Source organism: Paralichthys olivaceus, chromosome 4 (assembly GCF_024713975.1).
Source record: "Paralichthys olivaceus isolate ysfri-2021 chromosome 4, ASM2471397v2, whole genome shotgun sequence".
In the NCBI taxonomy this organism is placed as follows: Eukaryota; Metazoa; Chordata; class Actinopteri; order Pleuronectiformes; family Paralichthyidae; genus Paralichthys; species Paralichthys olivaceus.
In genome coordinates this window covers 5,643,220-5,658,498 of record NC_091096.1, presented here as the reverse complement: position 1 = coordinate 5,658,498, position 15,279 = coordinate 5,643,220, and the positions used below count along the sequence as shown (strand labels likewise).

The following is a 15,279-nucleotide window of genomic DNA, read 5'->3' as shown; positions in this document are numbered from 1 at the left end:
TTCACAGATAACATTACAGTGGAAACCGGATACATTGATCAACCGTTTGTTTGGATAAAAGCTTGGGGCAGAATTGTATTTGGGTCTTTTCATACACGTTTGGATCGTAACATGTTTTTTCTACAGTTTTTACCAGATCTGTCAGTAATTTACTGCTCCTCTCGCTGTGCACTGCCAATCGAGTCAAGCCAAACCGAGCACGCCGCCATCTCCTCCCGCTCTTCAGACATTGTCCAAGTTTGTGTGTGTGTGTGTGTGTGTGTGTCAGCGCGAGAGAAAGTGAGCCACTCCGCACGAGCTGAATCAATGAATGAATGTGCAGCAATGAAGAAAGATTTTACTCAAAAGAATCAATCATATGAGAGAGAGATTTAGTTTGTTGTGTTTTAATGAATACACGGTGTGGAGTGACCGTAACTAGTTTGTTCAATAAAATGAAATAATTGCGATAATACGTCTCAGCTTATTTTTTGTCCAGGAATGACCCTGTGTGTTATTACAGCATTTGAAAGAGAGGGAAAACAAGAATAGATTTAAAAACATGGAGGTTGAGACAGAAACAGAATGAACTGTGAGGCACGGGGAATGACAATGAGGTGCAGAAGAACATGGGAAATGAGGATGGAGCAAAAAGACATTTGAGTATGAATAGAATATAACTGCTACATGTGAAGCTTTTCTAAATTGAATTTATCATTTCATTTTAGCTTGAGTTATATAAACCATCTGACAAGGCTAACTTTTGAATACAAACCTTTATGCAAACATCCAGAAATCTCTGTCTGTTTGTCGGAGGTTCTTTCACCTCAAGTACCGTTCATTTTATCATAAGCTGATATACAGCTCGTATCGTTAAGGGCCCAAGGATGTGCAGAGATAAATTCAATATATTTCAGAAAGAAAGCTGCAACCAGCTTCACCACAGGCCGAGCAAACAGCCAATTTCAAACAGACAGGTGTAGAAGTAGTTATGAGAACTCATGAATATTAACATCCTAAAGCTGCAAGGAAATTAGCATTGTCCCATTAAGATAAAATTACTAGCTTTTCAAACTTGAACATTTGATTCATGTAAAACAAGTCATGTTCAAGAAGACCAGCCGACTCTACCAGCCAATATCAAGCAAACAGAAACACATCGTGAAATCAAATCTATACATGGTGGTTGCTGCTTTTTGGTCAAACCTCAGCTCTGCCCAGACTCAGTTTCTTCTTTTAAATAACTGAACTTAAGGCTCTAAACCCCTTTGTGTCAATAGCGTCTAATACCTGACAACATTGGAAAAGTTATCTGATTCCTTGATGCAAAACATTAGTGCAAAATGACACGAGAAATTAAGAGTTTGTACCAAAAATAAATAGCCTAATTATTCTATACACATACATATCATACCCTGATAAAGCTCAGGCTAAAGAAAACAGTCAAGGGAGAAAGACGTCAAGCGTCGGAGAAAGTAGACAAGGCAGCAAATGATGGGAGGTAACAGACTGTATTACAAAAATAGAGGAATGATACAGGGGGTGAGATAGAAGACAGGGAGAGGACAGGGAGGGGAGGAGTGACAGAGAGATGAATTAAGAGGGAAAAAGAAACGACAGGACAGACACAATGACCTTTAGGAGTAGAAGAGGAATTGAGAAACAAATACAGTTCACAGTGTCTGGCTGTGTATTCTTCTGCTCTACTTTCACTTTGTGTATGTGTATCTCAGCCTCAGTGCGTTTGTGTGTTTGACAGACGTCTCTGTCCCATCCCGTCTCTGGTCCAGGTGCTGCAGTGTGATAACACCCCCCCCATCTCCTCTCCCCCACTCCCAGCCTGCCTAAGTCTACTAATTCAACGCGCCACCGACGGAAAGCTTGTTTCCGCTTCGCGAGTCAGCTCTTTGGAACTCGTTCAACAATAACAGCCAGTGTAGACTTTCAGGAGCTCATTCAGCGAGCTCTGTGAATTTATTCGCCACAGCTGACTCATCTATGCAGCGATATGAAGTTAACATCGAGATGACAAAGAGAGGTGGCGGAGGCCTAATGGGGAGAGAACCGAGCTGCGTCACGTGCTCCTGATGACTCCTGGGGAGGAAAGTCCGCTCAGAGTGAAAGTGAGTCAAACTAAGTGAAACGGGTCTTTTCTCTTCTTTAACAGCTCGAGCTGCTGATGCTGAGGCGTCAGGCCTGCCAGCTGCAGAGCAACACAGGACTAATGTTGTGCCGAGCAGCTCCCGAGTGGGAATGTTTGCAAGGAAATAAGTGTGAAGAAGAGGGCTGCTGAAGTTGTGCTCAGCGTTTCTTTGAGTTGAAGAAACATGTATTTGAGGCGAAGAAACGGTGTCAGCATTTGATGTGTAAAGAAACAGACAACATTATAGGCCACATTATATATTGTACACCCTGAATAAAAAGGGTCTATTAAAAATGTTTACAATACAAAACGAAAGCTTCAGTGCTGCAGGACGCACTGAAATATTAGCTAAAAAATAAATCAGAGTAAATGCAGTGAGGTTGAGGCGGAGGAAGAAGGAGTCTGCAGATTAAAGAAAGTTGATTTGCAGATGTTTGTAAGAAAGAAAACAGAATAATCATTGTAGTCAACCAAATCAAATTTAGAATGACCGAAATCATACCTAAGAAAAACAACAACAAAAAAACTCTAACTCTAAACCCTCAGCCCTATAGAGCTGAATGAATGTATCAGTCAGTATAAACAGCTCATACTCATTGCATATTAAAACAATTCAACCTCATTATTAGATCAAACAAAATGAAATATTTAAATCATCCTCAAAGCCTCAAGTGTGTCATAGAAGAAGTGATAGATCCTAACACAGACAAGTTAGCTGACTGCTTTAACTCCATGGTGGTTGTTGAGCTGTGATCATTGTCTATTTTAATAACAAACAGATCTTTAACATTTTACTTTAAATGTGGTGAAGCCTCATGTTCACAAGAAAGGTCGACTTCCACAGCAAGGACTGTACTCAATGTTATTTTTAAGTTAAGGGTGGTATTAGTAAGTCATCGTGATGGCTGAGGTTTGGGAAGCAGCGAATATTAAACATGCACATGTTCCTGCATGACTCACCCGAAATATATAAACAAATCGCTCCGAGAAAGCTGCTGCACAGCTGAACCTCTGAAAGTCTCTGGAGAGCCTTAACTGATTGTTCACAAACTGCAAGTCAAACTGTCACACCCTATCTCCCGTCTGTTGTGTTCCCCGCTTCAGTCAGTGGTCTTCAGTCGGCAGTGCTCACTCACCAACTCCCCCTCTACATCCATTTGTTTTTTTGTTTTTTTATCATGATGATGGATAAAGCCTGGTCTCATCCTCCTCTTCTCCTCCTCCCCTGTCGGGAGCAGAAATTTCTGGTAAAGCGATCAGGGAGGAGGAAAGCGAGGGAGGGAAGCAAGAAGTAGAGCAGAGCAAAAGTATATAAAGAAGGCAGAAGCACACAGAAGACAAATAGAGTTACGTAAATTAAATGTACTTTTTTTCAACTTTCCCTGTGTTCCAGGTCAGACTCAGGGACTGATATGGAGCAGAACCATAGGAAATGTTCAGGAGCGCCTCAAGGGACTGAGGTGGCTCTGGGCAAATGGGGCGTGGGGGGCCCTGACATCAAACCAAACAGACCCCCCACCACCACCACAGTAAAGTTCAAGTGCAAACCCCCACAACCCTCCCGGCACATCATACACACACATTAATATATTCTCAGCTTCAACCAAACCTCTAAAATTACCAAACTTATGGGCGTGTCGAATCATGGTGTCATTCCAGTCTCATGCATTTTGGGGGCCCGCAGGTTGGGGGCCCCAGGCAAAAGCCCTTGGAGCAATTACATCTTATATTACTCAGATTTAAAAACACTATAGAAACAGCTATTTGTCTGTGACTTCCATCGTCGTTGGATTCTGACACTGAGAATAGATAAGATTACTTCAAACAACTATAATCAATAATAAATAACTTGCCTGCATGTGAAATAGGTCGCTCAGTGATGAACATATAGAAAACATGTCATGTGACTCTCAAGCTGTGTCCTGCCTCCTTCTGAGGCTGCGTTTGAAGATTGCATCACAGCAGGTAGGTTGTTTTTGTAATTTAAATGCTCCTCCAAATGGGTTCTTTCATCCTCGAGCAACAAAGGCAGAACTTTCTTGGATTAGTTGTGCTTTAGTGATGAGATAATGGCAGGTAACGAGGGGTCCGATGCTCACATGTTAAAATTTCAGGACAGATAGCCATTGGAACTGGGCCTCAGACCGAGCTGAGTGCAGTGACGCAACAAGCTACTAAAAACATTACTTTGATAATTAGTGTGATGACTAATTGAGAGTTTGCAGGTAACTTGTTCAACTCTGACGATCACTAGCTTCGTGTTTCCTCTCTACGGTCACATTTGCTGCCATCTTCTCCTCTCATCCTCTCCTCCCTCCTCAACTTCTTTTATCTGCTTCCATCTCGCTCGTGTCACCTTCTTACGTTTAATTCCTATCAACAACACCTACTCGTTCCTCTCATCCTCCTCACACTTGCCTCCCCCACGTTTCCATCAAACTCCCTCGTTTCTTCCTCCCTCTATAGCTCCTACCTCGATCTCTCCCTATCTCCCATTAGACTCCGACAACTGAGGCTCTTATGCAACTCCTCACCCAACTCTATAGGTGTCACCCACTCTCATCCCCTCCGCACCTCTGTCGCAAAATCTCTGTAATCCTCTGTGCAGCCTGCGTCTTGTGCTCGTCTGATCGTGGTTGTAGGAATAGTCACCAAAATGGCTGCCTGCATCTCTGGCTGTGCATCAAACTGGTTGACTGGAGAGATGGATGGGGAGATTGTTTGACTGGATGACTGGATAGCTGACAAACTGACTGGCAGGTTGGCTAGGAATCTGATGATTGGATAGCTGTCTATCTGTCTGGCTCACTGCATGCATGCATCTGCAGGATAACTGACACACCCAATGTGTTTGTGCGTGTTTGTGTGTTTGTGCGTGCGTATCCCATTTTATCAGCAGCTTTCTGGTCACTCAGCATCGTGCACACAATCCTTGCCCAACTTTTTCCCTGCTTCTTTCTACAGGCTAATTTTGGAACGTCTACATATTGAAAGTCTGTTTGTGAATGCATATGAATGCAGTGTATTATTCAATTTTATTTTCTTCCTGTCCTCTTCACTGGCCTCCTCTCATGCCACCCACTGCTGATCACACAATGACAGCTCCTGGGAACAAACACACAAACACGCACAGCAAGTTATAGCATCAAACCCCCGGCGTTTGGTTCTTAAAGCGTCACCGAGATCCTGGCAGCTGAGCTTACACTATCTGTTAAAACTGACGTTGCGTGTGAAAGAGAGAGCGTGCGGCTGTGTGTGAAAGTGAGTGTGTTTATGTATGTTAGCTGTCAATCACACATCAGTCACGCACACACACACACACAAACACAGACTCACACACACATTGTTCTAACAAGTGCCCGAGAAGTTAAGGACAGCACAAGAACAAAATGCTGATCCATTTTGAAGTCAGACGTTTTTCTTGATAATTGTTTTGATGAAGTAGTCAATTAAACAAATGTTCAATTTTCAGACACTTACAGCAATTGTTGGGTGTTCATAATATTTTTCTGATGAAGAACATCTTTGCCTGACAAAGCCTGAGAAGTTCAAGTGAAATTTGGTGAATTCTGGACAATTTAAGCACCTCTACTCTCAAGCTCATTAACCGAATGCATCGTATGTTTGCAGTTTGTTTCTGTGTAAATGAGAAGAGGTGGGCAGTTATTTTCACCAGCGATACTTCCTTTAAATTGCAGACAAAATAACACAAGTGAAGAAAATATATTCACAGTAGTGGACACACTGTGGGACTGAAAAATTATGTCTGGGAACTGTTGAATTTGCTACTAAAGATTTTATGGTCTTTTTAAGCGACTTGTGTGCGATGGCTCCTTAAAAATGCTGCTCAGACCTTAAACCTGTTTATCGATGTTCTTTTTGTCTCTGGATACTCATTTTCAATTTTTTTTTACACAAAGGCCATAATGGCATTGAAATTTGCAACATTTTGTGCCCCCTCCATGTCTTCCACCTGACTAACCGTCCCCTGGAAAACTCATTATAGCGACCATTCTCTGTGAATCAAAATAAATGCCTCTGTTGCTTTTCTCTATTCTCCACTGGAACAGTCCTGCTTGTCCCTGCCTCCCTCCCTTCGCTCCATCCCTCCCACATGCCACCTCCATGCTGGAGGACTCATTATGCAGACCAACTCTCCCTCCGTCTCTCTTATCATTCTCCACTGGAGTACTCATTACTGTCTCTCTGTCCCCAACTTCTTGCTTTCTCGCACTCTCTATTCTTTTATATCTTAATCTTTCTAATAAAGAGCACACACACACACACACACACACACACACACACACACACACACACACACACACACACACACACACACTGCAGGGGGATTTCTGTTCTTGGTTTTACATCAAGAACAAAAACCCTGTTTCAGCTGCCGTTTGATCGAAATCAAAATTCAGTGAAGACTGATTTTCAGAAATAGTAGCAGGCTTCATGTTTCTACATCCAACAAATCTGTGATTATACGTCTGCATCTGTGACACCTGCTCAAAACTGCTAAACTATTTCCCCTTTGTTAACATCTGCTCAAGACACTGAAGGTAGTTTGCTTCTGTCGAGGGGAAGGAGAAGCCAGGAGCACCCGAAAAGATCAGATGATTTCCTCAGAGGCAGCTTGAGTTTCCAAACACCATGATAGAGACTGCACTGAGACCAAACATTAACCTGATGTCCAAGTGGCAGGGCAAGTGGTCCGGCCAGAATTGGCTGTCTCAGAGGAGGCCCGGGAGAGAAAGAGAGCCAAGGACACAGGCATCCACGGCGAGTGCTGGAAGCCAAGGAAGCTAAGTGCATTACGTGCCCATTGAACCTGGCTGCAGACGCTCTGCCAGACCTTCTGCAGGGCCCTCAAGCTCCTTGGCAGAAGGGGGCCGCACAGGAACAAATCCACCAGGAAGACTGTTGCAGGAAAATCAGATGCCATCAAGAGGTTAGACCACTTGGACTCATGATCAGTAATAAATGACCCGTCTTCTGGTTATCCAGAGCTGGGCTGCCTGGAGGAGGTTGTGTGATACCGAAATACAGATAAAACGGTTACAGAATTCTCAGACTACGGTAATTTAATTTCAATCATGAATTCTTCAATTCTCTTCTCCCCTTGTATTTTCCTCGCTCCAGAGTAAAAGTCTGCAGCTCTACATTTCTATTTGCACTCCCCTCAGCTCCTGCTGGCCTTCCCGTCGCTCCTCTACGTGGGGATTTCACAGCCACTACTTCAGCACTCGGTTTGGTGTGTTCTTGCTCACCTAAATCAATTAACTTGCATTATTGCCTTTACTTCATGCTGGCACAGATCAAGCACAGTGACTCTGCATCAGCCAAACAGCAAATTCATTGGACTCAAGCAGTCTTTTTTTTTTACTACCCACTGTTTTTCTCACTTACTCCAAAATGTGCTGCTCACCATGAAGTTATTTGTTGTGAACACTGATCGGCCTCAAAATTAAAACAGGTATATCAAAGCTAATAAACACACAAAGCCATGTAAAATGATTGAAAGTTCAAAATGAATTTATAAACACACTGCTGTTGGCTCAGAGCTAACTTTTTTTGCACACAGGCCATGGCTATATAAACAGTTCTGGCACAACATTAAAACCAGTTACACGTGTGTATGTGTGTGTACAAGAGAAATATACAAGTCAAGTCAACTTTATTATCAATAATGCCATATGTGCAGGACATACAGAGAATTGAAATTGCGTTTCCCTCTTATCCCCGGTGCAAACAGCATTAAACATGAAATATAAAATATAAAAAATATAAGTAATTAAAAGATATAAACAGGCAGTGGCAAATCTAGACGAAACTTCACACTGGCACACACTCTCAAATAGAAATCTTATCCTTTCAGCCTTGGTGGGGGGATGGTTCCTGGGAGGAATCCATTCAATTTTAGTGTGATCTAGGATTTTTTTATTTTCACTCTCTGTCACTCTGTTTTAATAAATAATAATAATAACCCACAAATAAATAAATAATTCAGGTTGTCCATCCTTACACTTTCTTTTTGTCTGTTACATTTCTACTATAAGAACTAGACAATCATGTGCAGGTGGAAGTACGTGCTCTACAACCCAATCGCCTCAAAGAGGACAAGAAGGAGTTCATTAATATCTCAAAAAGCAAAGCTGCTGAAATCCACATTAGATCATATCACATGAGATTCATCAGCAGACGGAGTTTATCAGCCGTCACAGTCCTAAAAATGTGAGGAACGTTTTACTTTCAAAGGCTTCTCATCTTTTTTGACAGAAGAGAAGTCTGAGTCCATGATTCCCCGAGGGCTCTGATCACATCACATGAAATACACTGTGTGCGTTTTGTTTATCTTTTTGGTGAACTGACCCTTTAAACGAGACTTCCAAACCAATTGAAAAGCTTTCTGCTTAATGCTGGAGAAAATGCACTATGAAAACAATTAACAGTCCATCCAGTCAGGTTGAGGACGGACCTGGTGTCAGTGTCTGTGACGCCTCCGCACGCGTCGAAGCTAAATTTGCAGCCCGGAGAAGAAAACGTGTCTGTTGCCTCTGGGGCGTTGGCCTTGTGTGTCAGTGTAACAAATCTTTTTGGATCGTGTTCCATGAAGAGGATTCTCTCCAAGAGGATGTTCTGACACTAATCACGAGATGACTACTTCAATTAATTAGCTGAATTTTCTGCACACAAAATAAATACTAATTAGGAGAAATGGAGAGGGCAAAGAGAACGTGAGATAGACAATAAACAAAGGGAATTATGAGAAAGCAGGGGAAAGGAGATAATAAGACAAAAGGGAGGAGGAGAAAAACTGTGTCAGTAACAGATTGAGTGAAAACAGAGAAATAAAGGAGATGGATACTGCTTTTACTGCCCAAATCCCCTTCTCTGTTCCTCTCTTACCTGTTCCAACTCCTCCACTTTCCTTCCACACATGCACATCATCCTTTTCTCTCTGATGCTCGTTGTTTTTCTCATAAGAATTTCTCTTTTTTTTTCTTTTTCTCTGTGGGATTCAGATACTAGCAGACAAAAAGCTTTGCAGGCCCAGGAGCTCTGTGCATGTTCACGTAGAGACTCCACCGTGTACGCGTTTCTTCTTTTGTCTCCGTGTGTACCAAATATATACGTGGCTGCGTGCCATTTGCATGTTCTTTAGAGATGCACACACACGCACACGTTCGAGTGGCTTTTCCCTCTATAGCTGGAATGTAAAACAGAATTGAGACTATACCTTTAGAGGCAAAGAACAAGAGAGGGATCAAGCCGCATATCACATGCTACTTTACAAAATTCACAGTGTGTGGATGTGATGATAGAGGTTCTGTGTGTGTGCGTGTGTGCTGGAACAATAATTGTTAAGACCTGCTAAGATTAGAATAGTGGAGAGGAGGGGAGAATAAAAGACTGTAAAAAATAGACCAGAGGCTTCGGTGATGCCTTTGTTTTCCACACAAGCTGCTCAACCAATAACTCAGTTCCAAATGTTAAATCGAACTCCTACTCATGGCACAAGCGGTTAGCACAGTAGAACCTCCCTTTCCGTGTATTCATCCTGCATCGTAACCTATTTTGAAGACAGTTTTCTTAATTCGGTGTATTCTGATGCAACGGTCTTCACGTCTCACTATTGGAAACGATAAAGGAAAATGTAAATATTGGGTCGTGGGTGTGTGAAGAGACAAAAAAACAAACAAAATGAAGAGCCGAGTCAAAGTGGAGATTTTGAGATGAATAATGGCCCATTCATCAGTGCTAATTTGCGAGGCTAATGTTCTTGCTGAGCTTAATGGGGAGATTAACTGGGCAAACTAGCACTGACAAACGAGCAAACATGAGCCGCAGCGGTCAATCAGGGAGGCGACCGTGTTTTCATACCGTACCCCAGCATCCTGGAGCATCTGTTCTAAATTCCATTTTTATTCACGCACACAATTAACTCCACCTCACGGCCAAAACACCTCACAACAAACTTGATCATGATAAACTGAGGATATGTTCAAATAATTGACATAGTTATTGACATCAAAACACTCCAAAAAAAAGTTGTGGAAAAACAAAACGAAGTTGACAGGATGAGAGATGAATCTAAGACAGTGAGATAACAGCAGATCCAGTAGTGAGAAAACTCACTGTTATGAAAACACAAGTCACAGAAGGCTCAGTCACCGGAGAGTCTCACCATCACATCGGAGGAGAGGCGTCGCATTCCTCCGAACATGTGTTGCATCTTTAAAAGGACTAACTGAAAGTGTTCTGGATACTTTGCAGATGGGTATCCAGTGAGACGCGGTCCGACCGAGGCATCAATAACCACTTACACACCGTGAAATCTAAAAGGATTCCAGGGGTTCTTCAATTCCTTCATTAATAATTAACTTGATCATTAAAGTTTCAGGCTCCTTAGGTGAGGCTCCTATCCAGCGAGACTGGAGAACGAGCGCAACAGTGGAGCGAGCTTGTGTTTCTCACATCACGACATTACAAGCGACCGAGAGATTACACAGGCAACAGCGTCCTGTGACGGAATAGAAAAGAAAAAAAAGGAAATTGCTGTGAGACGCTGGTGAGATCCTTGAAGACGTCTGTGACCGATTTATGAATTTATGTGTAAAGGTCCAACAAACTGTAACTAATCTATGGGGATGTAACGTGTCTGGTATGAGGAACAACAGCCTGAGATTACACAGCTCAGAACAAAACTCATACACATCGGTGAGCAGGTCTGAAAGGAAATCTTAAAGACAGATTAGTTGAACTTGAAGCACTCACTATTCCTCAGGTCTTCTGTTTCTGAGACACATGCTACTACAACCAAGACACAGAAAGTTTGTACAGGCTGATTTTTTTTTTTTTTGTCCTCTGTGGTTGGACCTGCTTTTTCTGCAACAACACGGGGAAACAAATTTTGGGCAATTTTGATGCTGTTCACTGGTGCAGTGGGTAAATGCAACAGTCATTCCACAGCTGAATTGCGACTGAAAGGAAGAGAGAGACAGTCACACTTGATCGAGCAAAAATAAGACTTTCTGTGCGGAGAAAACAGTCAGGACCCGCTTTTTTATTTTTACCTGTAAATGCTTTAGTTCTGAAGATGTTTTTGAGATCTACACATTCTAGTTCTACACACACACAAACACGCATATGTGTTGTTTAACATATCTATACATATATAAAATATAAATATACATATATACATAAATTCATACACACAAGTATATAGGTGTGTGTGTGTGTGTGTGTGTGTGTGTGCAGCCTTGAGCTATACCTGCAATCTCATAATTTTCCTACATGCCACTGTTCTGTTTTTATAATCTGTTTTATATAAATAGTCTTTTCTTTTCATTTATTATTTGAAGGCTACATAGCCACTGTTGCTCTTTCCGATGTTCAAATATATATACAGTACTGTATAATGGATTGTGTATTGAAGTAAATGGGATTTATTGTTTCGTTTTGGCCTTGGTATTGAATTGGGTATCGAGAATTGTGGAAATGTCATGGTATCGGTATTTCCACGCTACAGACAGGGTTAGGTTTTGTATAATGGGCTATTTTCGTGTGTGTGTGTGTGTGTGTGTGCTGGGTTTAGCTACCTGGTTCTTCCCCTCACCAACTCAGCTGACACACCAGAAGTTAACTGTTCAGCATCTACTCCGCCCACACCAGTATAACCCAGTTGCTACATCAACCAGTGAACTTTACGTTCGGTAACACTGGCTCAATAAAGAACATTTAATACAAAGTTGTTGTCCAAGACGTTCCTCAGGTATTTTTTCAAATGAAAAACCTAATCTTCACAGTCCCAAGCTGCATTATCATGCAACTGTCCTGCATTTACACCCACGATTATTTCCAAAAACAAGAGGGATTCTTTTTAAAGCCAACGCACACAACACACAGTGTCTAGTAACTTCCAGAGGATCCACCTCTGGAGCCTGAGCAGCAGTGCCGCTGCAGTTCATGCAGCGCACAGTAAAAATGGGAATTCTACAATACAAACATCTGTAGGTTATTTCAAGTGGGTCCCAGAATAATAAAGCTCACAATGTGCTTTCATGAGCCTGGGTCCCAGGCCAAGAAAATAAAAGTGTTATTTCAGCGTGGAAAGCTGCAGGAGGGGATTTCTCTCAGTTAGTTAAAATATCAGCTGTTCCCCCCTCAGCTTGTTAAAATAAAAACAAACTTATCCCCAAACTCCTTTTTATAACTCTCGGGGTAACTTAGAGGTAAATGCTCAAACCAGTGGAAAACACACACACACACGACTCTGCTTGAAATGCATTACTATGAGCGTGTGGTGCATCCCCAGGATGCAGGAGGAAGACAGCTCTGTTTCTAAATGGGGCTCTTCTATCCTGCAAACAAGAGTGGCACCACCAGTAAACAAAACACAATCACCGTCCAGGCATTTTCATTTCAAGCATCCTCAAACTAGCGTTGGCAGATCCAGACTCAAAGAGCGATGGAGGCGTGCGAAGGAGAAAAAACAGAGAAGCGACAGAAGAGTGTCAGCAGTCAAAAGAGCGGGAAAGATGGGGAATTTTATCTGAAGCGACAGCGAAATGAACATGTGAGCACATACGCAGCCACAAAGAGGATCACTGTCATATCAATAACCGAGTTCAAAAAGCAAAAATGTTTCAAATTCAATCCAAACACATTTGCACTCAGAAACATATTAATTATAATTTTACGTGATAACGTCAGTCATTTCGCCAGTGACACCGCAGCCAAAACACACATAACCCCCACTCCTCTCCTCTGACTCTCCTCCTTTCACTCGGTTTTCCTCCTCTGTGTCTACCTCTGTCTATTTCTTTCTCGCCCTCACAGACACATGCAGAGCCCCCAAAACACAAACAGCGGCGCTATGCCGAGGTTGATGGCTGTCACCTTTGTGTACTCAGCCTCTTTCAGGAGCCAGCAATGCAAATAACACCCTCGTGAATATTCATGACTGATTTGAGATGGAAAGAGAGAGCGAGGGAGAAAACAGGAGGAGAAAGAAAAGAATGGGAGGAGGTGACAGGGAAATTGAAGGGTAGGGAGGAGAGAAAGTACAGGGAGAGTGCTGTAGACAGCATGATAGTGCAGACTGGATTAAGGGAATAAACAGATAGGCCCACTGAATGACTGTGTGGGTTGAAGAGAGAAATAGAGTGGGTGTTGATGTGAGCAGCCTTCATGTGTTCAGTCCAACAGAGATAACTAGTTCATCATATCATGGTGGTGACTGGTTTCACTGCCTTAGCAACTAAACACCAGGGAGTGAAAGGGAAATATACCTCAGGTGCTTGAAATAGAGATTTATAACAATTATGCAACTTTGAACTTTAGGTCTAACCATTTCAAAGCTCTGGTTATTGAGCGTGGGTAATGCTATCTTTATCTGTGCATAAATGTATCCAAGATTTTTCGAAATGCAATGGCAGCAAACTCGAACGTGCTTGAACAAACCACAAAACAATTATGTTTGAATTATTGGGACTTTATTTTTTATCCAAACAGTTTTTACCTCGAACAGTAAATTTGTAGTAATTCTATACTCACAACTCCCAGCGTTGTGTGAATTCCATTAACTTTTTAACTACAAACTCAATTAACTTTTCCCCTTCGTTTTACTTTTTTGGCGCCGCTGGCTTTAGTCATCACGTCACAAAGAAAGTGACATAAATTACAAGTTCTTTAATTAAAGCGGTTTGATGCACTTTTCCAAGGGGAAGTAATATGTGGTTTGCAAACCACCATCAAATGAGCAAAATTGTATGAAGTAAAAATGTAGGTCTAATCATAGACTGTATATAAAGGTGGAAAACGTATCTCCACTTCATCACGTTATACAAAGGTTAAGCTAAAATATCCCGGATATGGGTGCTGCCATCTTGCAGTGCACGTCAGGGGCCAGACTCTGTACAGTGATGCTGTTTGTACACATACACCTGTGACCAATTTAAACCAAACTTACCAAGAAACAATGAACAGAAACGTGTATTTGACGTGTACTTAGTCCCATCCACTAACACGGAGGAGGCAGGGTTTATGAGTTTTCCAAACATACTGAGATGATCCTACTCTCACAATGGCAACAGTCACTTTCTTGTTCTTCACATGTAATCATGATTTGCTTCACTGTAGTTTCCAGTGGTACAGGCAGGCTGCTGCTGCTGCTGCTGCTGACTACAAGAAATTTTATTTGCTAAACCACAAAGCCACCGACTCTGGGCTCCAGTCTGACCTCCTAGACTCAGCAGGATTTCCACCGTCTGTCTCCTGCCATTGGGAAACAGAAAAGCAGTTTCACACGTGCACCACATAACGTGTGTGTCAGCTAATACTGGAGGAGACATGCTGCAACATTCACAGACTAATAAATAAATCTATGACTCTCCATTGTTTTCAAATATGTGAATGATCGCTGTCATTTATGAAAATGTGAAAATTAGTTTCTGATTACAAATTTAATCACATTTCAGGAGCAAAGGTGAGTGTGTCTCTATGTCGGACTGTGTCTGTGTGTGTATGTAATTCCAAAACATATATTCTCCATGTCGAATGTGTGTGCATGTGGCTCTGTATTACCTCAATCCCTGACTTCCATTAAGATATTCATGGTCATGACCTCTTGAACTTTTGCTTCACACTCGTGACTAGAAACACCATGAAATCATCCTTTCTAAGAATGAAGGATTTCAGGATGAGGATCAACTCAACAAAAAAGGATAAGAATTAACACAACAACACACTGCAGATAGTGAGTAAGACACTTAACAAGGCCAACAGATGCACAGTACTCTGCATTTAAGTGTCAATTTAATAATTCAACTTAATTTGGATATCCCACTGTCACAGGAAAGTTCTCATTGGGCTTTAAAGGCCAAAATATTCTATAAGCTTGACCACTTGACAGAACGTTCCCCTGACTTTGAATGTATGAGCAGGTCGAGCCTCTTTAATCCCATGACACCTGCTCCTGTAAATCTGAAGTGTTTTTCTTATTTTCTTATATTCTTCATCCAGGAGAACGGATGATAACATTTGTCTGAAGGCTCTGCTCAGCTCCTCACTTCTTTACCCTGGTTCCAAATCCTTGGTGGACTCACACCGGCCCTGGGTCACCGACATTGTGTTGAGGATACCTACCTACACAT

At 42.0% G+C, this 15,279-nt stretch overlaps 1 protein-coding gene and 1 long non-coding RNA gene across 2 annotated transcripts in view; one reads left to right on the top strand and one right to left on the bottom strand.

Moving 5' to 3' along the window:
- LOC109637034 (transmembrane protein 132D) overlaps nucleotides 1-15,279 on the bottom strand; it is a 200,081-nt gene that overhangs the window by 108,665 nt on the left and 76,137 nt on the right. The window lies entirely within an intron of this gene.
- Nucleotides 1,849-7,040, top strand: LOC138407456 (uncharacterized). Its single transcript, XR_011240853.1, has 2 exons — nucleotides 1,849-2,102; nucleotides 3,516-7,040. It is a non-coding gene; the product is annotated as an uncharacterized lncRNA (long non-coding RNA).